The sequence below is a fragment of the Taudactylus pleione genome, unplaced genomic scaffold (genome assembly GCF_031769625.1).
Source record: "Taudactylus pleione unplaced genomic scaffold, aTauple2 ptg000007l, whole genome shotgun sequence".
Lineage (NCBI taxonomy): Eukaryota > Metazoa > Chordata > Amphibia > Anura > Myobatrachidae > Taudactylus > Taudactylus pleione.
Genome location: NW_028284410.1, coordinates 8972856 through 8999516, shown reverse-complemented (window position 1 = coordinate 8999516; position 26661 = coordinate 8972856). Strand labels below are relative to the sequence as shown.

At 41.7% G+C, this 26661-nt stretch overlaps 1 long non-coding RNA gene across 1 annotated transcript in view; it reads right to left on the bottom strand.

Moving 5' to 3' along the window:
* Positions 1-3446: 3446 nt before the first annotated feature.
* The window catches only part of LOC148542881 (uncharacterized), a 37242-nt gene continuing 14027 nt past the window's right edge, over positions 3447-26661 (bottom strand). The window contains exon 3 of the long non-coding RNA XR_015873553.1: positions 3447-3532. This is a non-coding gene — a long non-coding RNA (uncharacterized LOC148542881). The remainder of the gene's footprint in view (positions 3533-26661) is intronic.

Here is a 26661-nt window from a genome sequence, read left to right as displayed (position 1 = left end):
AGTCTCACACATATACAAGTGTCGCATATCACATTAATCCGCACAGTCTCCTGGTGCATCATAGTCACATTGTTTTGTGAAATACAGTAGATGGGCTTTTGGCAATTTATTTTTTTAAAAAGCTAGCAGAGTATCATGGATCTGACGTGCCGAGAGGGGCTTTTTAGCATGAGTGCAGCAGAGATGTGTAAGGACACATATGTACTGTAATAGTTGATAAAACCTACTTAAGAACACTTTAGGTAAGGGACCGCAGGACAAATCATCCAAAGTCTGCATTGCAATTTATCATTGCACAACACAGTTTGATTTTTGAGTGAATTAGCTTTGTTTTCAGTATTCTATATTTTTAAATACATTTCTTAATGTGTAATTAAAGACTGTCAAGTGTTTGGCCTTATAAGACTTTTTTGATAGGGTGAACAATAACAATTATCTCTCTGAGGTTATTGTTTTATTTCCTCTTAGCATGATGTTTACAGAAAACTGAATACTTCAGATCGAATAGGCAAAAGTTATGTAGTTAAATAAAGGTGGCAGCACTTAGTAACACGTCACTCAGAGCCTGATTCAGAGTTGTACACAATGCTGATGTTTTTGTAAATGGAGCGTTTTTTTTACCACTGCGCATACGTCTGGGTCGCACTGCGCATGTGAGTCTTAATTCACAGTGTGACTGATAGGCAAGAAGTGTTTGGGGGAGGAAACAAGAAGTTGCAGCTAAAAATGCAGGCATGTCTCAACCATTTTGCCGGCATGTCTCATGCTGCATCTGTGATCCGTATGCAGGTAACTTGGCTCCGTCATCTCCCTTACGGCGGCATCTCTAAGTGATCAGGGAGTCGATGTTTGCATGATATTTGTCTGATGCTGTGTATGTGTACGCAGTTATGGACCACTGCAATGATCTGGCAGCTCTTTCATTAGCATATTTTCATCAGCAAATTATGCAGCTGCAGCAGCAATAGCGTACACCAGGGGTTCCCAACCATGGTCCTCAAGGCACACTACCACTCCAGGTTTTGAGGATAGCCATACTGGACCACAGGTGACTTAATTAGTACCTCAGTTATTTTGATTTCACCATCTGTGCTCAAGCCAGGATATCTCCAAAACCAGGACTGTTAGTGTGCCTTGAGGACTGAGGTTGGGAATCACTGGTGCACACTATTGATGTGTAAGTTATAACAACATTTTTATTTTTTTCACATATAGCTTCATGTTGGATATTTTTAATTTATTAAATAATCACAAAGTATATTCTGTTATTGTTTTTTTTGTCACATATGATTAGATTGAACATATATGTTTTGATTTTGTGAGAACTACATAAGTATTAATTATGTCCTAGATTTTACTGTAATATCCTTGGATTCTACTGACTAAAAAGGAAACCAACATTTTACGAAAAAAAATTGAAATAGGCAAAATTACTTTATGTGCACAAACTGGCAATTTTCATGTGTAATCATGTATATTGTCTGAAATTATATGCTTGTATATAGCTTAGTACAGTTGTATTTGTGATTTGTCCAAAACAAATATATTTGTATATTTTGAAAAACAATAATAACAACTGACTATTCAGTTCCAGCTCACATAAAAATGTCACAATTATCAATTTGTATATTGTCTGATAATTAGTGGTTAATTAACTTTAGTTCAGAATTGCCACTAGTTAGTTTCAATACCCTTTTTTAATTTGACAAAATTAATGTTAATAGATAGTCAGTGCACATTGAACATATAATATAGATTTGGACTCCTTTTTGATATATATATATATATATATATATATATATATATATATATTAATTTTAGTCCGAAAATAAAAGGCCAGGCAAAAAAAATAAAAATGATGAGAAATGATGGGCTATTGACATTTTTGATTTATATTTACATCAGTACATCGGAAAAGGATTTGGCAACGCCATACAGACTAACAGTGTCAGACAAAAATATAGAAATGTTGTTTTACTCATTATATAAACCTAAATTTAAGTATTAAAATACATGAGAAGAACATGTAAATAGGCAAAAATATGGAATTTTTAAAACAAAAGTGAATTGCTAAATTCCAATGTTCATGATTGCATTTTGAGAATAAAAGTTACTATAATGTGTGGCTTTGCAGCATTCATAGAAAATAGGCATTATTAATAAGGTACATCATGAATACACGAATACATCATGTTTTCTCAGTAACCCCATTCATTACACCCTTATACTTACATTATATGAACCTTTGATTGGGCAAAGTCACCGCATCCTGTTGCGAACGGAGCTCCATAACGTGACCTGTTGCCAGTCATGGCTTCCTTTTATGCTATCTGAAGAGGAAGCTGTTGGTTGAGTGGCATTGCATATTAATTAATCCCTTAACCCAGTGGTTCCCAAACTGTGTGCCATGGGACCCTGGGGTGCCTCGGGTTGGTGGTCCAGTACCAAATAAAATTATTTTTAGTCAGTGTGATTGCCAATCATTAGCACTGGTTTTGTCTATCAAAAAATATGTGGACAAAAAGAAGCGTAGCCCTGTCAACCACCACATGACTGAACCTAAGTGTGACATATAAGCGCAATTTACTACATTTAACTTTTGCTGAATTTCTCAACTTTTGGTCAAGGGGTGCCTTGGAAAAAATGCTGATACTCTAGGGAACCATGATTCAAAAAAGTTTGGGAACCCCTGCCTTAACCTGATCTTGAGAGGATCTACAGCCTCATGTGAGGGGAGACTACTTTTCACTGACTTATGTGACCAGATCCAACCAGCCACATGATGTTTGCATACAGTACATGATCCATCGGCACTGAACACAAATGAGTTATGATGCGATCTTTGTTTTGGTTTTATATTATTATATTGTTTCAGTTTAGGAAACATTTCTTTATTATGGGATAAGATTGCCTCCTTATATTAAATTGTTCATTTGTTTTATACAACTTGGAAGATTACATTTAAAATTAGCATGTTCTCATTTTCTAGCCATACTTTGGTCTTTAGTCATACTTGTGCAAGTACATCCATAATACATGCATTGCAAGATTGCTAACATTTGGACATATTCAGTCCTCAAAGGAACATGAAATTGACCTCTGTAAGATTACAATATGTGTGATCCAATCCCCGTTGTATTGCATAAAATGTCATAGTCCCATTTAAGGTCAATATTTCCCCTCTCTGCACTGCTGGAGATTCAATACAAAACTTAGGTGCAGCATTGAAAGTAGTTATGATGAAAAGGATGGCCTCTCCAGCAAAGAAATCACTTAGGCCTGATCTCTCTGCCTTCTTCAAAATTAGGCATTCAGTTAAATTTACAGGTACACCAACCCAAATAATTGAACTTGCAGACTATAGGGCATGTGCACAAATCCAGCAGTCTTCCGTCTGTAATTGTCATGCAGCTTGGTAATGAACATGTTTCTTCATGTATCCTCTTGTCCCTGATGCAACAGAACTGAGAAGAATTGGTATCAGCAGGCCTGAGATCCACATAAGGGAGTTTATCATTCTTGATAGTACAACCTGGAAGAGGAAAGAAAAGTAAGGTGATTCTCAACATCTATCAAAACATAATAAATCTGCCCTGCAGTTGTTATTTCACAGTACATGAGGCCATCTCCAGTAGCAAGCAAGGTATGCCACATGTTCAGCTTTTGGCAAACATAACAGTTATCTGCAATGTCTCTGCCCATGGGTTGGATTAATGTTATCTATTTAACTTGAGCTTGCTGGAATGAAGCTTCAGTTCCTTCATGACTTAATAATTATTCCACCCAATGTCCTAGCAAAATCAGTGCAGTCTCTGCAGTGAATTGCACACCATGTTCTGTAAGCAGTTAATTTGCTTGCTTTCCATGCAAGTTACTAGTGTGTAAATTACCATGTCCCATGTCACTTTTCCAGTGTTGCACTGCAGTCAGATGTCCAGGTTTCAAAACATAGAAAGATACTCTAGATATATACTGTACATCATAGAAGCTCTGCACTCACCAAAAACATTCTCAATAGTATTTTATATAAAGACAGCATATGTTAGTTCCACATATTGAAATATATTTGGGCAATATTACATTGTACAGTAATTAGAAAATTCAAACAGAACAATTTCTCTGCTTGCTTCCACACTTTTGATTGACAGGGGTCCCAGATGAAATAAACAAAGAAACACAGAGGATACATATAATGAGGCATTTTATTCAACAATAAATAAAATGCATTTTATTAAAAATGATCTTTTATTATTAGAATATTAAAATTCACTATTTACTATTGGAGTGGCTCTTTATAAGGATGAAAAAAATATGTAACAAGGAATATTATGTTATGACAATGAAAATATATAAACCCAAGAAGAAGTGGAAAAAAAAGAAAAGTGATTAAAATAAGATTGTAGGAACTTGAATATAAATGTGCAGGGCAATTCCTGTTAAATTTTGTTAGGGGAAGGAAGTAACCTGGAATTTATATGTATGAAATAGTGAATTGTTATTCCAGTAGCAATGGGATAGAATATTATTAAGATCCCAACTATATCATATTACACTGATTTTGTGTAGTATAGGATATTATGTATGCTGTGTTGGAAACATGGAATTATGTATCAAATTTGTATCAAAGAGAACTAACTATAATTAAATAATATACAAAGTATCTTATAATGCCCAAGAACACAATATAAAAGTAAAGCAATATATATTGATCAGTTTTTTATTTTATTAAAAGTCCCATACTTCAAGCTTCTATTGCAGAAATTCCCTGTTCAATCAATGATGGGGTCAGGAAATTGGGAATATTCAACATATTTATAACCGATCCCAACACAAAATTGGTCAGATTCGGTTAGTCAAGGATATTTACATGTTAAATTTCCCCAATACATCAATAGAATGCAGATCATTGATGGCTGAGGAACTGGTCAGATCAGCAGAATGGGGAATCATGATTTTACAGCCATGGCCAAAAGTTTTGAGAATGACACAAGTATTGGTTTTTACAAAGCTTGCTGCTTCAGTGTTTTTAGACCTTTTTGTCAGATGTTACTATGGTATACTGAAGTAAAATTACAAGCATTTCATATGTGTCAAAGACTTTTATTGACAATTACATTAAGTTTATGCAAAGAGTCAATATTTGCAGTGTTGACCCAACTTTTTCAAGACCTCTGCAATACATCCTGGCATGCTGTCAATCAACTTCTGGGCCACATACTGACTGTCTGGCCACCCATTCTTGCCTAATCAATGCTTGGAGTTTGTCAGAATTTGTGGGTTTTTGTTTGTCCACCCGCCTCTTGAGGATTGACCACAAGTTCTTAATGGGATTAAAGTCTGGGGAGTTTCCTGGCCATGGACCCAAAATTTAGATGTTTTGTTCCTTGAGCCACTTAGTTATCACTTTTGCCTTATGGCAAGGTGCTCCATCATGCTGGAAAAGGCATAGTTCGTCACCAAACTGTTCTTGGATGGTTGGGAGAAGGTGCTCTTGAAGGATGTTTTGGTACCATTCTTTATTCATGACTGTATTCTTAGGCAAAGTTGTGAGTGATCCCACTCCCTTGGTTGAGTAACAACCCCATACATGAATGGTCTCAGCATGCTTTACTGTTGGCATGGCACACGACAAAGACTTTTGGAGGATGGCCTGGTGTCAAGAAGGGCAGCAAAGAAGACACTTCTCTCCATGAAAACATCAGGGACAGACTGACATTCTGCAAAAAGTAGAGGGATTGGACTGCTGAAGACTTGTGTAAAGTTATTTTCTCTTCTGAGTCCTCTTTCAAATTGTTTGGGGTATCTTGAAAAATGCTTGTCTGGAGAAGGAAAGGTGGGTGCTACCATCAGTCCTGTGTCATACCAACAGTAAAGCATCTGAGACCATTCATGTGTGGGGTTGCTTCTCAACCAAGGGAGTGGGCTCACTCACAACTTTGCCTAAGAACACAGTCATGAATAAGGAATGGTCCCAAAACATCCTCCAAGAGCAACTTCTCCCAACCATCCAAGAACAGTTTGGTGATGAACAATGCCTTTTCCAGCATGATGGAGCTCATTGCTATAAGGCAAAAGTGATAACTAAGTGGCTCGGGGGCAAAACATTTAAATTTTGGTCGAGGGCCAGGAAACTCCCCTGACCTTAATCCCATTGAGAACTCGTGGTCAATCCTCAAGAGGTCGGTGGACAAACAAAAACACACAAATTCTGACATACTCCAAGTATTGATTAGGCAAGAATGGGTGGCCATCAGTCACTATGTGACCCAGAAGTTGATTGACACCATGCCATGGTGAATGGCAGAGGTCTTGAAAATGAAGGGTCAACACTCCAAATATTGACTCTTTGCATAATATTAATGTAATTGTCAATAAAAGCCTTTGGCACTTATGAGATGCTTGTACTTTTACTTCAGTATAGTAAAATCTGAAACAACAAACTTTGTGTAAACTAGGGGTGAGCGGGTTCGGATTTCTGAAATCCGAACCCCCCCGACCCCCCCCGATCCGAGTCCGATCCGAGTCAGGCTCGACTTTTCCCGCCTGACTCGGATCTGAAATCGATGCAAAACGTCATCATCCTGCCTTCCGAGTCTCACGGGTTTTGGATCCTATATAAGGCACCCGCATCGGCGCCATTTTCTCACTCAGCTGTGTACAGTGAAGAGGGAGGGTGGGAGTTAGGGCTGGCTGGGCTATGTAGTGTAGTGTAGTGTAGTGCTGCTGTTGTCCACTACTTCAAAGTCCATAGGGGCTGGCTGTGTTGTGCTGTGCTGCTGTTGTTAAAGGGGCTGTGTCCACTACTTCAAAGTCCATAGGGGCTGGCTGGACTGTGTTGTGCAGTCAGTTCTCCAAAGGGGCTGTGTCCACTCCAAAGTCCTGTGTAGTGTCCCAGTCCTAAAGGGGTGCTGTAGTGTGGTCCAGGGGGTGCTCTGTCCATCAGGGGTGCTCCCCCCAAGTGCTAAAAAAATTATATATTTTCTGTGTTTGTGAATTGAGTGCGCAGTAGCCGCATGTGCATCAACAAAGTAGTGCCAAGCGTGCGCCTGTGTCATAAGTAAAGGGCCAGCTGGCTTGACCGTTAAAGGGTGCTGTAATCCCCAAAGTACACTCCTGTCCAAACCAAAAAAAAAAATATTTTCTGTGTTTGTGAATTGTGTGCGCAGTATCCGCACGTGCATCAACAAAGTAGTGCCAAGCATGCGCCTGTGTCATAAGTAAAGGGCCGACTGGCTTGAACGTTAAAGGGTGCTGTAACCCCCAAAGTACACTCCAGTCCAAACCCAAAAAAATATTATTTTCTGTGTTTGTGAATTGTGTGCGCAGTAGCCGCACGTGCATCAACAAAGTAGTGCCAAGCGTGCGCCTGTGTCATAAGTAAAGGGCCGGCTGGCTTGAACGTTAAAGGGTGCTGTAACCCCCAAAGTACACTCCAGTCCAAACAAAAAAAAATATATTTTCTGTGTTTGTGAATTGTGTGCGCAGTAGCCGCACGTGCATCAACAAAGTAGTGCCAAGCGTGCGCCTGTGTCATAAGTAAAGGGCCGGCTGGCTTGACCGTTAAAGGGTGCTGTAACCCCCAAAGTACACTCCAGTCCAAACCAAAAATAAAAAATATTTTCTGTGTTTGTGAATTGTATGCGCAGTAGCCGCACGTGCATCAACAAAGTAGTGCCAAGCGTGCGCCTGTGTCATAAGTAAATGGCCGGCTTGCTTGACCGTTAAAGGGTGCTGTAACCCCCAAAGTACACTCCAGTCCAAACCAAAAAAAAAATTATTTTCTGTGTTTGTGAATTGTGTGCGCAGTAGCCGCACGTGCATCAACAAAGTAGTGCCAAGCGTGCGCCTGTGTCATAAGTAAAAGGGCCGGCTGGCTTGACCGTTAAAGGGTGCTGTAACCCCCAAAGTACACTCCAGTCCAAACCAAAAAAAAATTTATTTTCTGTGTTTGTGAATTGTGTGCGCAGTAGCCGCACGTGCATCAACAAAGTAGTGCCAAGCGTGCGCCTGTGTCATAAGTAAAGGGCCGGCTCACTTGACCGTTAAAGGGTGCCGTAACCCCCAAAGTACAATCCAGTCCAAACCAAAAATAAAAATATTTTCTGTGTTTGTGAATTGTGTGCGCAGTAGCCGCACGTGCATCAACAAAGTAGTGCCAAGCGTGCGCCTGTGTCATAAGTAAAGGGCCGGCTGGCTTGAACGTTAAAGGGTGCTGTAACCCCCAAAGTACAATCCAGTCCAAACCAAAAAAAAAAATATTTTCTGTGTTTGTGAATTGTGTGCGCAGTAGCCGCACGTGCATCAACAAAGTAGTGCCAAGCGTGCGCCTGTGTCATAAGTAAAGGGCCGGCTGGCTTGACCGTTAAAGGGTGCTTTAACCCCCAAAGTACACTCCAGTCCAAACCAAAAAAAAAAATATTTTCTGTGTTTGTGAATTTTGTGCGCAGTAGCCGCACGTGCATCAAAAAAAGTAGTGCCAAGCATGCGCCTGTGTCATAAGTAAAGGGCCGGCTGGCTTGACCGTTAAAGGGTGCTGTAATCCCCAAAGTGCACTCCAGTCCAAACCAAAAAAAGAAATATTTTCTGTGTTTGTGAATTGTGTGCGCAGTAGCCACACGTGCATCAACAAAGTAGTGCCAAGCGTGCGCCTGTGTCATAAGTAAAGGGCTGGCTGGCTTGACCGTTAAAGGGTGCTGTAACCCCCAAAGTACACTCCAGTCCAAACCAAAAAAAAAAAATATTCTGTGTTTGTGAATTGTGTGCGCAGTAGCCGCACGTGCATAAACAAAGTAGTGCCAAGCGTGCGCCTGTGTCATAAGTAAAGGGCCGGCTGGCTTGACCGTTAAAGGGTGCTGTAACCCCCAAAGTGCACTCCAGTCCAAACCAAAAAAATATATATTTTCTGTGTTTGTGAATTGTGTGCGCAGTAGCCGCACGTGCATCAACAAAGTAGTGCCAAGCGTGCGCCTGTGTCATAAGTAAAGGGCCGGCTGGCTTGACCGTTAACGGGTGCTGTAACCCCCAAAGTACACACCAGTCCAAACCAAAAAATATATATTTTCTGTGTTTGTGAATTGTGTGCGCAGTAGCCGCACGTGCATCAACAAAGTAGTGCCAAGCGTGCGCCTGTGTCATAAGTAAAGGGCCGGCTGGCTTGACCGTTAAAGGGTGCTGTAACCCCCAAAGTACACTCCAGTCCAAACCTAAAAAAAAAATTATTTTCTGTGTTTGTGACTTGTGTGCACTGTGGCTGCACGTGCATCAACAAAAGAGCAGCGCCAAGCGTGCGCCTGTGTCCCATAAGTAAAGAGCCGGCTGGCTCATTTCTTAATGGGTGGTGTAACCCACAAAGTGCACTACTCTCCAGCAAAAATAAAAAAAATATTTTCTATGTTTGTGTGCGCTTTAGCCACATGTATATATCAATATAACATAAATGGAGGACCAAACTTTCTCCGATAAGAATAAAATAGGGAAAGATCAAGAACCACTTCCTCCTAGTGCTGTTGCTGCTGCTGGGAGTTGTTCATCATCCCAGAGAGGAAGTAGGAACATCACTACTTTTACTAAACAATTGACCCTCCAACAGTCCCTAGCGATGAGGATGAAGTACGACAGCAGTCATCCTGAAGCAAACGGTATAACTGAGGCCTTGACTGCTATGTTGGTGTTAGATGTGTGTCTGATATCCGCCATTAGTGCAGTGGGATTTAGACAATTGATGGAGGTAGTGTGTCCCCGGTTCCAAATCCTGTCTAGATACCACCTGCATCCTCAAAGCAGCAGCGACAAGCGTGCGTCTGTCTGTTAAAGGGTGGTGACACCCTCAAAGTGTGCTACACAAACAATAAAAATATTCTTCTTTTTTCTGTCTTTGTGAAATGTGTGGGCTGTAGCCGCACCTGCATCCTTAAAGCAGCAGCGACAAGGGTGCGTCTGTCTGTTTAAGTTTGGTGACACCCTCAAAGTGTGCTACACAAACAATAAAAATATTGTTCTTTTTTTTCTGTCTTTGTGAAATGTGTGGGCTGTAGCCGCACCTGCATCCTTAAAGCAGCAGCGACAAGCGTGCGTCTGTCTGTTAAAGGGTGGTGACACCCTCAAAATGTGCTACACAAACAATAAAAATATTCTTCTTTTTTTTTTGTCTTTGTGAATTGTGTGGGCTGTAGCCGCACTTGCATCCTCAAAGCAGCAGCGACAAGCGTGCATCTGTCTGTTAAAGGGTGGTGTAACCCTCAAAGTGTGCTCCACAAACAATAAAAATATTCTTCTTTTTTTTTCTGTCTTTGTGAAATGTGTGGGCTGTAGCCGCACCTGCATCCTTAAAGCAGCAGCGACAAGCGTGCGTCTGTCTGTTAAAGGGTGGTGTAACCCTCAAAGTGTGCTACACAAACATTAAAAATATTCTTCTTTTTTTTTCTGTCTTTGTGAAATGTGTTGGCTGTAGCCGCACCTGCATCCTCAAAGCAGCAGTGACAAGTGTGCGTCTGTCTGTTAAAGGGTGGTGTAACCCTCAAAGTGCTCCAAAAAATAAAAAACTATTTTTTTAATGTGTTTGTGACTTGTGTGCAAAGTAGCCGCACTTGCATCCTCAAAGCAGCAGCAACCAGCGTGCGTCTGTCTGTTAAAGGGTGGTGACACCCTCAAAGTGTGCTACACAAACAATAAAAATATTCTTCTTCTTTTTTCTGTCTTTGTGAATTGTGTGGGCTGTAGCCGCACTTGCATCCTCAAAGCAGCAGCGACAAGCGTGCGTCTGTCTGTTAAAGGGTGGTGACACCCTCAAAGTGTGCTACACAAACAATAAAAATATTCTTCTTCTTTTTTCTGTCTTTGTGAATTGTGTGGGCTGTAGTCGCACTTGCATCCTCAAAGCAGCAGCGACAAGCGTGCGTCTGTCTGTTAAAGGATTACATCGGTGACAGCATCCAAGTAGGCATGTCAGACAGTCCGTACCTGTACTGGCAGGAAAAAGAAGCAATTTGGAGGTCCCTGTACAAACTGGCTCTATTTTACCTGAGTTGCCCCCCCTCCAGTGTGTACTCCGAAAGAGTGTTTAGTGCAGCCGGGAACCTTGTCAGAGAAAGGCGTAGGAGGTTGCTTCCACAAAATGTGGAGAAGATGATGTTCATAAAATTAATTATCAACTCTTCCAGGGAGACCAGCCTCCAGAACGTACTGAGGGACCTGTGGTTGTGGATTCCAGCGGGGATGAATTAATACTCTGTGAGGATGAGGATGTACACAACACTGAAGAGGGTGAGGAATCGGAGGATGAGGAGGATGAGGACGACATCTTGCCTCCGTAGAGCCAGTTTGTGCAGGGACAGATTAATTGCCAGCTTGTTTTGTGGGGGCCCAAACGAACCAATCATTTCAGCCACAGTCGTGTGGCAGACCCTGGCGCTGAAATGTTTGGTTTGTTAAAGTGTGCATGTCCTGTTTATACAACATAAGGGTGGGTGGGAAGGCCCAAGGACAATTCCATCTTGCACCTCTTTTTTTTCTTTGCATTATGTATAGTTTGGGGCCTAGTTTTTCAAACTGCCATCCAGTCTGCCACTGCAGTTTCACTCCTAGATGGACCACGTGTTTGTGCCGCCCACTCGTATCTTTTAGCATAGTCATCCAGCTTCCTCGGTGCAACCTTTTGGACATAAAAACACTATTGTGAGGTGTGAGGTTTTCAGAATAGACTGGAAATGAGTGGAAATTAAGGTTATTGAGGTTAATAATAGCATAGGAGCAGAAAAACCCACAAATTCTGTGATTTTAGCTGTTTTTATGCTTTTTTTCAAAAAAATACAGATCCAAAACACAAAACCCAGAACACAAAACACGGAAGGGTGGTTTTGGCAAAACCAATCCAGATCCAAAACACGAAGAAAGATCCAGATCCAAAACCAAAACACAAAACACGAAAAGCGGCCGGTGCACACCCCTAGTGTAAACCAATACAGTACTGGCCATGGCTATACATTGATGAATCAAAAGTCAATTGAAATGGGGTAGGAGGTCAAATGAGAGGTAATATAAATAGATGGAATCTTTGTACAACTCCTGTTGGATTCTAGAGAGTAGTTATTTTGCAACTAATTTTCAGTAGATACATGTAACACTGGTGGTAGTTGCAAGGTATTTGATGGGAATTTAGCTAGGTCACAATGCTAGAAGGGGGATCAAGTGAGTGGTTAAAATACTAGTGCAAGCAGGCTGCGGCATGTGTAAACAGATGGGTGAATGCTTTTGCTGCCACTTTAATTTGAAATCTAAATTTCCAATTTATTTATTTTATTTTTTAATAATTTGTGACAAATGTATTCACCAAAAATAAGTATGTTTCTTTATTTCTATCTATATATAATTAGTTGAAGAGTGCCGAATGGAATGAGTCTCCCCTGTATTTGTATAAGATCCCTAGAGTCATTCTAGGGAGGGATTCTGCTTATAACAACTGCCCGTTGTTCCCACAGAGTACAACACACTCACCGGTACTTAGGATGCGCCAGGTCTTAACCTCTGGACAGTAGAGGCTTATACAAACAGCGGAAGTTTGCAAGGCAAAACTGGAGTAGTATTACAAAGGTAATATTAGCCATGGAGCATCCTGCAGCAGTGGACACAAGCAAGATAGAATGCACACTAATAAAAGGTAGCATGAATATCAGCAATGCTAAGTAATAATACCACAGAGCAGTGTACACTATGAACAATAACAGAATATGATTGCATATAAGCACAACTACACAATAAAGTGGCAATCACAAACTACAGATATATTGAAAGATGGTATAGCAATAAAGTCATATACACATGCAGCTGACAGTATGGAATTGTAGCATAACATATAATGCAGAATGGAATAGCAATATATTAACCAGCATAGTTTTGCAGAGTATAACAGCAGCAACAGATATGTGCATATATTGCAGGATGGAATAGCAACAGTAAACTACACAAATGGAAGAAAAGGATCACATGGATCCGTGCCTCCGCGCTCACTAATGATATAATGGGGTAGTTACTAGTGCTGCTGATCCCTATATATAGATTCCCCAAATCTAAAAACACAATAAGAACAAGGGAACATAAAAGTGAGCCACCTTTATGTAAGTGGGGATCGCGCTCTGCTGAGGACTATATGTGAGAGAACCCCAGTAATGTATAAAAGACCCAAGTTATGTTTGAAACCATGCTAACTGCAATGAATAGAGCAGGTACCATGTGAAGTTCAAAACACTCCCTTGAAATATGAACAATTAATGATTCCAAAGACCAGTGTACCACACGTGTCAGTAAAATAATCTCTATTTTAATTGGAAAATGTACTGTTAATAATTACTAAATGGGTAGACCTAAAGGGGATAAACATTGCATGTGCAATACAAACTGGATGGGTGTAAGAGCAGATAACAGAAAGGGGGGGATAAGGGGGGAAAGGAGTAATGGGGTGTGTAGCTGGGGGAATGGTCCTGAACAGGTCAGTGACATGGATAAATGAATGCAGTTGGAGGGCATCCCACACCCACTGCACTGCCTGTAATGGTGTTCAGAGTCAATGGGGACAGAACCTGGTGGAGGGGTAAATAGTCAATGTCTGCAGAATCTTGGTGAGGCCTCACCTTGTCATCTTCTTTTAGTCTCCGTTCCTGTTTGCTTCTTCCGGTGGTCTTCGGCCACTCCAGCCGCTGCTGATGTCCAGACCATGATTCAGCAGGCCGCTGGCTGGGTTTCCGCGGTGTGCCCGTGTCAAAATCCCATCCGGTCCCGCGATCTCGCGGACTGGAAGGGATGAAAGGCACGGACTCCTGTGTGCTCAACTCTCTTAGGGAGGAGACTTGTGGCAGGCAGAGGGGCACAGTGGAGGTCAATGGTGCTGCTGCCGATGTATAGACCACAATTCAGCAGGAAGCTGGCTGGGTCTCCGCAGTGTGCCAGTGTCAAAATCTTGTCTGGTCCCGCGATCTCGCAAGATCTCACAGGCTGGAAGGGAAGATAGACACGGACTCCTGCGCGCTCAAATCTCTCGGGGAGAAGACTTGTGGCAAGCGTGAGGGCAAAGTGGAGGTTAATAATGTGTTGTGATCTCCTACGCGTGTCGGCTCTCAAATGGCCTTCCTCAGGGAGTAATGAGTAACTGTAACATGGAGTGGGATTATATAGCCTTGTGGACGGGGAATCTGTGATGACCTATCCATGTCACCTGTTTCAGGGAGTTGCCATTGTGATTTGATAAGTATTGTCTCAAACAAATCCATGTCACTAAGTAACAGGGGGTTGTTGTAGAAACTAAGCAGATGGTGCTAATGACAAGAAAGGTTATCATAAATGTTGCTGGTGCGGGGCGTATTGGTTGCCTGGTTTGTCAGGTCAACACTAATGGTATAAGTATCAGAATTTTATTACATAATGTTTGTGTATTCTAATGTACCCAGGTATAACATGATGTCAAAACTCTCATATAGTGCTAGTAAATGCTAGTTTCCTGATAGATTCAATAATAAAGAATTAATAAACTGGAATTACATAAGTTCCTATTGGTTTGCAACACCTGACCACAGGAAATGAACAGGTAAGTGTTAAGACAGCTTGTAAGTCACATATGATGGGTGGGTAAATAAAAAGGTTGCAGTGGGTAACAGTTTATATGCATGGCATGTGTTGCGCATTGACACAATACCTATCAGTGAACAGGTATTAACCTGTAATGACTGCCTTAACTTCATTTTCTAAATTCAATCCATTTGGGGCAAGGGTTCCTAGCTCTAGGATCCATTTGAGCTCCTCTTTATTTATCTTTCTATCAAAGTTCCCCCCTCTCCAGTTCTTTTGTACTTGTACAATACCTAGACAGTTAAGACCTGTTGGATCCTGTTTATGCTTATCCTTAAAGTGTTTGGACAGACTGTGGGTCTCCAGCCCTTTTCTGATATTCCTAATATGTTCTGATTGTCTCACCTTCAGTTTTCTCTTAGTTCTCCCCACAAATGGCCTACAGAGTGGATTTACAGCACAATAAATGTTCCAGGTATACTTGCAACAGGTACTGGTACCGCAAGTCAGAGCCAGTACAGGAACCAGGAAAACCAAATAGCAGATATAGGAACAGGGACTGGATAGCATGATTCCCACAAGAAACTATCTCCAGCAAGGCAGGAATGGGCTTGCTGCCCTATAACAGAAGTCATAGCTAATCCCGTGTGAGCAAACAAGACCAGCCTCTGGTAATTACCACTATAAGCAGCTGAGTGCTGCACGTTCACAGAGGCTTCCCAGCTGGGAGCAATCAGCCTGGATAAAACCTCATTGTGGCTGTCTTTGCCTATTAACCCTCTTAACCCTTTTAGTTCTGGCCAGAACCAGCAGCTCTTAACAACGTGATTTAATGCCTTTTGTCTCATATGCTTCTTATTGTAAATGCACCTCATACTGTACCTCTTCATGTGCCTCTTACATGTCTGTCAAATCTCCCCATCTTATATAAGATCTTTCACATGCTCCCTACATGCCGCTTAGACCAGCAAGCATGGCTATCAGGTATTCACATAGGTTTACACACATGACCTTAAATACCCATAAGTCCTCACAACAAGCCCATCAGACTTTGGGCCTGATACAGACCCAATCGCAAGCGGCTGTCCGCTCACAAGTGGGTCGATGTTGTGCACTGCGCATGTGCACGATGGCGGGAGCTCCATCGTGCGCATGCGCCAGACGCGACGAGCGAAGGACTTTCCTTCGCTCGTTGTGTCTGATCAAAGGGGGCGTGCTGTCGATGTTGATTGACAGCATGCCCCCTTTGGTGGGCATGCCGGGGGCGCCTACTGTCCCAAGGGAATGCCTACTGTCAGAAGCCGGCCCACTGACATCACTAGTGATGTCAGTGGGAGTGATTTTGGCTCTGATAGAGCCAAAATCACTCCGGGCCTTGCGGTTGAAAAACTCAACCGCAGGCTCCGGCTCGCAGTGGCGATGGTTAAGACCATTGCGGCCATCAAACTGCACGCTCGTATAGGCTGTGGGTGGTGACCCACAGCTATACGAGCGTCCAGGAGGACGCTCCATAATTGTGGAGGGCGGCCCTCATTCAGATCGTGCGCTCTGCTCAGAGCCTACGGCTCTGAATGAGGGCCTTTATCACATACCCCTAAGATTTCCATTAGATGCCCCTCATGCTTCCCACACCACCCCCATATGTTTTCTCACATATTCCCACTTAACCTTTTACAGTTGCAGCCTGCAGAGGACAGACGGAAACTAAACTACAACAAACCAAATAAATAAATATACAGTGCAAGAAAAGCTTCAGTAATGTGCCAATGTAGTTCCAATGGAGGCTTTTGTCAATCTGGATACAATTTTCTAAATGTTGTTAGTAGCTCTCATTATAAAATGGAAACACAATAGGTTGGCAACTACTACTGGCCAATTGAAATATTATTAAATCTGTTTTGAAGATTGAAGTGGCAAGATGACATTCAAGGTAAAATAGCAGAAATACATTCAGTAACTAAATCATACTGTAGACCCATCTCTTCTGATACTTGAGTAGACTAAGATCTCTACCGTCAGTTGTCCACCTTTCAGGGACCATAGTGATGTTCTAAAAATCTTTAATATAGTCAACAGAACTATTTTGTTTCACCTTGAAATGGAGAGAAAATGGATGGTTATCCATGCCTCTCTTTATTTTAAGTACAAGTTCAGCCCACCTAACTTTAAAGGGTATAGTGGTTTTTCCAATATAAAGTCTATGGGCCTGCTTCAGTACTGATCACAAATGCAAATACAGACACAGATCGAGCAATTGTTTGCCATTGCACATGTGTTTAAGCCGCACTGCATGTGCGCTGCGATTGCCCTGCGATTACAGATGCAAAGAGGAATCTAAAACAAAGTGAGTGACAGGCTGTCAGCATTTGGGGGTGTTGATGGGGTGGTCACATAAATGCAGGCATGCCTGTCCATTTGAACGCTGTTTCATGGGCATGCATAAATTAGCCACTGCGATGCATTCGCACCATGAGAGCTCACAGCATGTGACAAGACTTGCAGGTTCTGCGGCTGGTCAGACCTGTTGTAAATGCTGTGTGATGGGCCGATGTGGGTCGATGGTACCGATGTATACACAGAAGTGTGAGGTTGGACAGATATGAGAGATGTGGGCGTCTTTATGACTTTGGAAAGCATTAGCATATTTCTGCAGCTGTAATCCGTAGGCATTTGCAGTTGCAATCACAATTGCAATTGATACTGAATCAGGCCCTACAAATACATTGGACTGCATATATGGCATAGCCAGTGCTGTAAATTAAAAATCTATTAATTTTATATTTTCATCCTTTATTGAAAAACTCTGTAATTTTACTTTCACCAGTAAGGCAGGCTTTACAGATGACACAGTCACCACATCTGTGGAAAACTTTATTCCTAGAGACATCATTTGGGACCTTAATGGGTAATATACTAGATACTAGTTAACTTTTGGCTTTTGATACAGTTATTAGGCCTATCCTGTAAAATTTATATCAATATAGTGTCTGTAAGTAAAACTCCCTAGTTAGTTCTATTTGAAGCTAATTTCTACATCCCTATGTTATTTAGTGTACTGGGAAGTAAACACCAAATAGAAGACATTATTTGATTTTTATTTTTCTGGTGAAAGTAATTGTGTGGACCTATCTATATTAGTTACATCTTTGATAGCTTTCTCCAGCATCTTTGGTTTAAATCATTTCTCTAGAAATTGCGCTTTCAGGGTTAATGCTTATTTTTTGTAGGTGGATAGAGCTCAACAATTTTTTCAAAGATGAGTGAACTGTCCTTTTGGTATATTATGTAACTGTTGGGGAAAATTGGTGCTTTGTAATTCAAAATTTTTTTTTTGAGTCAGTGAGTTTTTAAAAAAAATGGACTAAAGATTGACTATGATTGAAAATAAGTTTAATATTAAGAGAATTGCTTTTTAAATATTCACAAAGATGTTAGCAAACAAGAATGATCGTCCTGCCAAATAAACATAACATTATTAATATACAGTACTGTCATCATTTTATAAGGTTTTCCACACAGTCATTCCTAAACCAAACCATGTCCTCCTCCCACCTCAACATAATTAGATTTACACAGCTGGTGGTAAACCTGGTTTCCATGGCTGTTCCAATGTCTTGGATACAGAAGGAACTATCAAAATTAGGGTAGTTTTTAAGCAAAATAAACAGAATCTCTTCAATCAGGATGTTTTGTAGCTCGGGGTTAAAGTTACTCTAATTTAGGGTTTTGGTGACTATATTTATACCATCTTTATCTACATATTGAATTATGGTATATAGAGATATTCAGTTACTTAAAAAAAAAGATCTTTCCACTGTACCTCACTAAACATATCAAGAATATTTTTGGCATCCTTAAACTGGGATTTTTCTTTGGTTACTAATGATCGAAGGTGGTAGTCAATGAAAAAAAATACAAATTAGAAGTGATAGAGTTGGTGCTGGCAATGATGGACTTGCCAGGAGGGTTGTTTAGATCTTTATAAACTTTAGGCAATACATATAAAACCATGCACTCTTCCTTCATAATCTGCCCTACTGTGTCAGTTACCTGCATTGTGTAGAGGATGTCATGTGATGTGGATCTGATTCAGTCTTATTATGTGGTTTATGACAAAGCAGATAATAACTAAGCTTGAGATAATCCAGCAGGGACACAATTTATCTCTGCTGGATCCACCTCTCACCCCCTCAATCTCCCTCCCACCCCGCTGCAGGTACCCGGAGCACTATGCCACATTTACAACTCCAAAAGAGCCACAATTAGCTTGAGAGCTCCTGGTTAGCCAGCATTGGACAATACACTCCCAAGATTTCAAAGTGTAGCAAAATGTAACTGCAATCTGTGTAATAAACCTCAATCAATGTAAATTCAAAGGTGTTAGATTATTTTGTTTATGACAACTGTAGGTAGTAGATCTGAAAACTACCTATCTTTATGTATAATTAATTGCATCTAGAAGTCTCCTGACTTTTGAGAATAATTCAGTTCTGGAAATGAAATTAACAATTGCACTGAAAATACTCAATTATCAATTGCACTGAGAAACTGTTCGTCAATGAAATATATTTATCGGATTAGTAAATTTCACAAAACTGCAAATGTTTTGGAAATTCAGAATACATTAGAAAATAGTTTAATGCAAATTTAGAAGTAAGTTTGCTCTCTTAGCTCTCAGTTCTTTTGGGATTTTGTAAATTAGAGTTTGGAAAACACTGTGCATAGACATGCAAACTGACTTAAAAATGTTATCATTCTTCATTTATCTAGAACTCATCACAACCCTGCTTGCTCACAATGTTGAGCCATTTGTGTGAGTTTACTTGTATTTTAAATTGCATATATGATTAAATAAGACACTGCTTTAGTAATGCTCTAACTGCAGATGCCTATGAGATGCAACTCTATCCTGTTCAAAAGCTATACACCTACTGCAGAGCACAGATGCTAACCTGGCTCACATAGTATCTTGGCAGACAAGACTTAATTATCCATCACTCTGCTGCATATTAGTAACCCCACTTGAAGCCACAGAATATGGTATCCATTGTTGATTTATGCAGTTGAAATTGTGTAAAATAATGAACAAATCAGCTGTTTCATTTCTCTGTAACTGTTTCTGACACCGGTCTTGAAATGAGATTAAACAGAAAAAAAATCATATTTAAGTTATTGGTTTTAGTATGCCATTCACAAGACACCACAATGGCAGTCTAAGGGTAAACTGACACATACTTTCAAGCAACATTACTTTTCTGCTTAAGCTGTGTTCCACTAATCTAGTGTTGAGCAGTACATCTTATACTGCACTTTAAAAAAAATGTTGGTCCCTTTGAGAATTGCAAGAGCCATTTACACAGCTATTTTGGGAAACACAATCCAAATGTGGCAGGTAGGACATGGTCATAAAAAGGTACAGGTTATAAGTATAGACAGGCAGCTCAGGTCTATAGAATGGTAATACCAGCCATAAGTCATACCAGTTGGATCATGTTCACAAATGTTAAGGCAAGCTAAGGTTCAAGACATAGAAGATAGTCAGTAATAGCCAGACTCAACATTAATAAGTAGTATAGGAGTCACATAATTTTAATATCTTCCATCAATATGGAAGTCAACATAATGTTGACATTGTGAATGATGACAGTATGCATGTTGACTATGTGGTCTTTCATTGTCATGGTGAACATCCCTAACCCCAACCAAAACCCTAAACCTAATCCTAATCACAGTGTAACCCTAACCCTAAAATACATTCTATTCACAATGTTGACATTATGTCACGTCAATATTTTGTCATTGTCAACATTGTGAATTTTGTATTTATTTTATTTCATATATTTACGGTATTGTAATATTGTGGGGTCATTAGCTTGGTAGATTAGTGTCAGTTGTGCAGTGTTTAGTGCTCAAATGAGGGTCCATGCAGCTTTTCCAGGTAAAATAAATGAAAAGTGCTTTACTGTCAGCATAATCAGGAAACAAAAATAACAAACGCCTAGCCCCCAATCAGGGCAGCTAACTCAGCTCTTGAGCCCTTACTAATAGAACACAGCTAGTCTGCAAATGCAAAGTCTTTCTCACATTAAATGGAAATTTATTTAATACAACATCTAAGCGCATCAAGGTAAAGCAGCCAACAGTGGAAACACTAGGGTACCTTAAACCCCTAAAGTAGAATTGGTGACCAAAATTATGATATGTGTAACCACCATGAGGCGCAATAACCACATGGTGGTTACACATCATAATTTTGGTCACCATTTCTCACATGTTAAAGTACTGGTAGCTCCCCTCTTCCACATGTAGGTCTGGACTGGTGTTCTGGCCCACTCACAGTTTTAGTCACAGCCCTGCTTCCTGCAGTTTAACAGGGGCTCCAGAATGGGATAGCTGGCTGCCATAGCTTCACAAGGATCATGTCAGAAGTTTTAGGTATTTTCCTGCATCCTTTTGGTCTGACCCTGGCCACCCGGCATTTTTTTCTCTGACTGCAGTCCAACCTGGACTGTCCGACTGCTCCAGCTCCACCTTTACTGTGCAAAGGACAGCCACTCAGCGTATTCTCACAATCCTTTTCTTCTCTGTGTGGGCAGATCTCTCGTGACCCACACAGAATGCGCTGCTCACCAACGCCAGCGCTGGTGATACTGTCACAATATATATATATATATATATATTAGGGGTGTGCACCGACCACTTTTCATGTTTTGTGTTTTGGTTTTGGATCTGGATCTTTCTTCGTGTTTTGGATCTGGACTGGTTTTGCCAAAAACACCCTTCTGTGTTTTTGGTTCTGGGTTTTGTGTTTTGGATCTGTATTTTTTTGGAAAAAGCATAAAAACAGCTAAAATCACAGAATTTGTGGGATTTTCTGTTCCTATGCTATTATTAACATCAATAACATTAATTTCCACTCATTTCCAGTCTATTCTGTACACTGCACAATATTGTTTTAGGCCAATAGGTAGCTGGATGACTATGCTAAGCGACACAAGTGGGGGGCGGCACAAACATGTGGCACTTCTAGGAGTGACATTGCAGTGGCAGACAGGATGGCAGTTTGAAAAACTAGGCCCAAACAGTACATAATGCAAAGAAAAAAAAGAGGTGCAAGATGGAATTGTTCTTGGGACCTCCCACCCACCCTTATGTTGTATAAACAGGACATGCACACTTTAACAAACCAATAATTTCAGCGCCAGGGTCTGCCACACGACTGTTGCTAAAATGATTGGTTCGTTTGGGCCCCCACAAAACAAACTGGCAATTAATCTGTCCCTGCACAAACTGGCTCTACGGAGGTAAGATGTCGTCCTCATTCTCCTCACCCACCGATTCCTCACCCTCTTCAGTGTTGTGTACATCCTCATCCTCACAGAGTATTAATTTGTCCCCGCTGGAATCCACCACCATAGGTCCCTCTGTACTTTCTGGAGGTTGGTCTCCCTGGCAGAATTGATAATTCATTTTGATGAACATCATCTTCTCCACATTTTGTGAAAGCTACCTCCTACGCCTTTCACTGACAAGATTCCCGGCTGCACTAAACACTCTTTCGGAGTACACACTGGAGGGGGGCAACTTAGGTAAAATAGAGCCAGTTTGGACAGGAGCCTCCAAATTGCCTCTATTTCCTGCCAGTACAGGCATTGACTGTCTAACATGCCTACTTGGATCCTCCACCATTCTGTCAATGAAGATTATATCATATGCAGTGACAGTAGACATGTCAGAAATAGTTTCCAGGTCCTTCAGTCCAGACCAGATGTCCAAACTTAGTCCTGTCTGCCCTGCATCACCGCCAGCGGGTTTCTTAGGATACCTAAGTTGTTTCCTGGCAGCCCCAGTTGCAGGAGAAAATGTAGAAGGAGATGTTGTCATTTCACATTCCACTTCAGCTGACAGTGTTTTTACCAGCAGGTCTTTGCACCTCTGCAGGCTTGTGTCGGCTGGAAAGAGAGACACCATGTAGGCTTTAAACCTAGGATTGAGCACGGTGGCCAAAATGTAGTGGTCTGATTTCAACAGATTGACCACCCTCAAATCTTGGCAAATTGAATGAAGGTCTCCATCCACATGTCCCACATACCAAGTGGAATCACTCCATCTTAGCTCCTTCTTCACTTTCTCCAGTTGCTTCTTCAAAAGCCTGATGAGTGGAATGACCTGACTCAAGCTGGCAGTGCCTGAACTGACTTCACGTGTGGCAAGTTCAAAGGGCTGTAGAACCTTGCACAACACGGAAATCATTCTCCACTTTGCTTGAGTCAGGTGCGTACCACCTAATTTGCCTATGTCATAGGTGGATGTATAGGCTTCAATGGCCTTTTGCTGCTCCTCCATCCTCTGAAGCATATAGAGGGTTGAGTTCCACCGTGTCACAACCTCTTGCTTCAGGTGATGGCAGGGCAGGTTCAAGAGTGTTTGCTGGTGCTCCAGTCTTCGGCATGCAGTCGCTGAATGGGGAAAGTGGCCAGAAATTTTTTTGGCCCATACAAAAGTGTTTCCTGCATGCCATACAAAAGTGTCTCCTGTTTCAGAAAATTCTGCACCACCAAATTTATTGTGTGAACAAAACATGGGACATTCTGGAATTTGCCAAGATGTAATGCCCACACAATACTGGTGGCATTGACAGATATCACAAATCCCCAGGAGAGTCTAAGTGGGGTAAGCCATTGGGTGATAATTTCCCTCAGTTTCTCTAAGAGGTTGTCAGTGGTGTGCCTCTTACTGAAATTGGTGATACACAGCGTAGCCTGCCTTGGAACAAGGTGGTGTTTCTGAGATGCTGCTACTGGTGGCGCTGCTGTTGTTGCTGTGTAAGGTGATACACCTACCCAGTGGGCTGTCACAGTCATATAGTCCTTAGTCTACCCTGTTCCACTTGTCCACATGTCCATGGTTAAGTGGACATTGGGAACAACTGCATTTTTTAAGACACTGAGTACAATTTTTCTGATGTTTCTGTACATTCTCGGTATCGCCTGCCTAGTGAAGTGGAATCTAGATGGAATTTGGTACCAGGGACACACTACCTCCATCAATTGTCTAAATCCCACTGCACTAATGGCAGATACTGGATGCATGTCTAACACCACCATAGCTGTCCAGGCCTCAGTTATCAGCTTTGCTTCAGGATGACTGCTGCCGTACTTCATCCTCCTCACTAAGGACTGTTGGAGGGTCAAGTGCTTAGAAAAAGAAGTAGTGGTGTTCCTACTTCCTCTCTGGGATGATGAACAACTCCAAGCAGCAACAGCAGCAGCAGCAGCAGTTGGCGTAGCAATGCAGGATCTACTCAAATAATCCCGGATAGGAGAGTCAGTCATGCCAGTGACATGGCCTGCAGGACCACTTCCAATTGTGATGAGAAGGAAATTGATGAGGAGGGAGTTGATGGTGTGGTTTGCAGGTGCTTGGAAACAACAATTAAAAGGGATTTAGGTGTCCCTGGACTGCTTACAGTCCTAGCCACAGATTCTGAACTTGACAGTAACTTTTTATGAACGCGCTGCAGGTGACGTATAAGGGAGGATGTTCCTAGGTGGTTAATGTCCCTACCCCTACTTATTCCACATTTACATATGGTACATATGGCAAGATAGTTGTTTTCCAGATTTAGATAGAAATATTTCCAGACCAAAGAGGTGGAATGTTTGGTCTTCTGCCCAGGCATGACCATGATGGGCTTTTTCATCTCACGGACAACAGCTGTCTCCCCCAGTGCCTGATTTAAACAAACCACTTCACCATCAGAATCCTCCTTGTCAACTTCCTCCTCAGCTCCAGTTACACCAATATCCTCATCCTGTTGTACTTCAACAGTGACATCTTCAATTTGAATATCAGCAAGTGGACTGTGGGTGCTCCTTCCAACACTTGCAGAGGGCGTGCAAATGGTGGAAGGAGCCATCTCTTCCTGTCCAGTGTTGGGAAGGTCAGGCATCGCAACCGTCATCACACTTGGACTCTCCATGGGGATTTGTGATATCTTCTTAGAATTAGAAAGCACAGTTCTTTGCTGTGCTTTTCCCAGCTTAACTCATTTTATTTTGTGTAGTGGGAGGAGGGCTTCCATCATCATGTAAAGCTGAACCACTAGTGATGAACATAGGGGAGGACCTTAGCCGTTCCTTGCCACTCCGTGTCGTAAATGGCATATTAACAAGTTTAGTTTTCTCCTCAGATGATATAAATTAATTTTTTAAGGTCATTTTCCTGAACTTTGCCATTTGTGATTTTATGTACCCTCTACTATGACATTGGGCATCGGCCTTGGCAGACAACATTGATGGCATTTCATCATCTATGTCATGACTAATGGCAGCAGCTTCAGCACTAGGAGGAAGTGGTTCTTGATCTTTCCCTATTTTATTTTTATCGGACAAATTTTTGTCTTCCATTTATGTGATATTGATCCACCTACGGCACGTAAGGCGCACACAAACACAGAAAAATATATTTTTTATTTTTTTTTCAGGCACATTGGGGGTTACACCACCTTTCAGCAGATGAGCCAGCTGGCTCTTTACTTATGACACAGGCGCACGTTTGGCACTACTTTGTTGATGCATGTGCGGCAACAGCGCACACAAACACAGAAAAATATTTTTTTCATTTTTTTGGAGCACACTTTGGGGCTTACACCACCCTTCAACAGACGAGCCAGCCGGCCCTTTACTTATGACACAGGCGCACGCTCGACGCAACTTTGTTGATGCATGTGCAGCTACAGCGCACCCAAACAGAAAAATATGTTTTTTTTGCACTTGGAGAAAACTACAGCACCCCTTTAAGACTACAGCCTTTATGGGACACTGCACAACACAGCCCAGCCAGCCCCTATGGACTCTGGAGTGGACACAGCCCCTATGGACAACAGACTGCACTACACAGCCCAGCCAGCCCCTATGGACTTTGGAGTGGACACAGCCCATATGGACGACAACAGCAGCACAACTCCCACCTTCCTGTTTCACTGTCCACAGCTGGAGTGAAAAATGGCGCCGACGCGGGGACCTTTTATTGAATCCAAAACCCGTGAGAAGACGACAGTGGGATGATGACGTTTTTCCTTGATTTCATATCTGAGTCAGGCGGGAATACTCGAACCTGACTCGGATCCGGCTCGGATAGGGGGGGCTCGGATTTCAGAAATCCGAACCCGCTCATCCCTATTATTATATATATATATATATATATATATTTCATAGACAAAAAACCTTATGGTTTCACATGTCCCATTAAGGCTGCTTGGACATGATATGAAATTTCACAAAACCTATGGAATTTCTGCCCCTCAAACTTCACAAAGAAATGAAATTATGATCATTAAGGCTGATGCCTTAATCTACGTGTTCCTTACGTAATACAGCATATAGCTGTATGCTCCCAGAGGAAGACCGAACAGGTTGAAACGCGTTGGTGTTGGACACCTTGAGAACCCTTCACCTCTCTGCCGAATCACCTATATCCACCCTCCACTGCATCAACTACCGTCAACAACCGGCTAGATAGAGAAGACCGCGACGAGCTCGCAACGGAATAAAAAGACTGACAGTTAGCTGAGCCCACCCGGGTAAGTATCCTCTGCCTAGGGCAGCGTCCACGGCCCCTGGCCAGGCCAGATCCAGGACCGTCGGCACCTCCCTCGCTTGCTGGTGCACTCGAGCGCGTCCCCGGCCCTGTCCCTGGTAACAGGGGCAGTGTCCTTGCTCACGCGGCACAGTGCACCGCAGCTCAGAGTGATCCCCACTGCTGGCCAAAGCTAGCTGTCCCCGGATGGCGAGAAGACTCACCCTGGGCAACGGTACATCTTGCTTAGAACATTATTCAAGGTATTCACATTGAGACTAGCGGGATGCCGCTAGATCTCTCACATCTAGACTATTGACATCCATAGAGACTTATAGTGATATGATACTGGTGGTTATATGGCACATGTGATTTATTTATCAATTTATGCATTTTACTTACAAAACCCATTATTTTTCTTTTTTTCTTTTTCTTTTTGTTTTCTCCATTCATTGTTTATTGACATTGGCAATCCATGCAAATTTGGCAGCAGTTTTTTCATGCTGACTAATTGAATATTTCAAT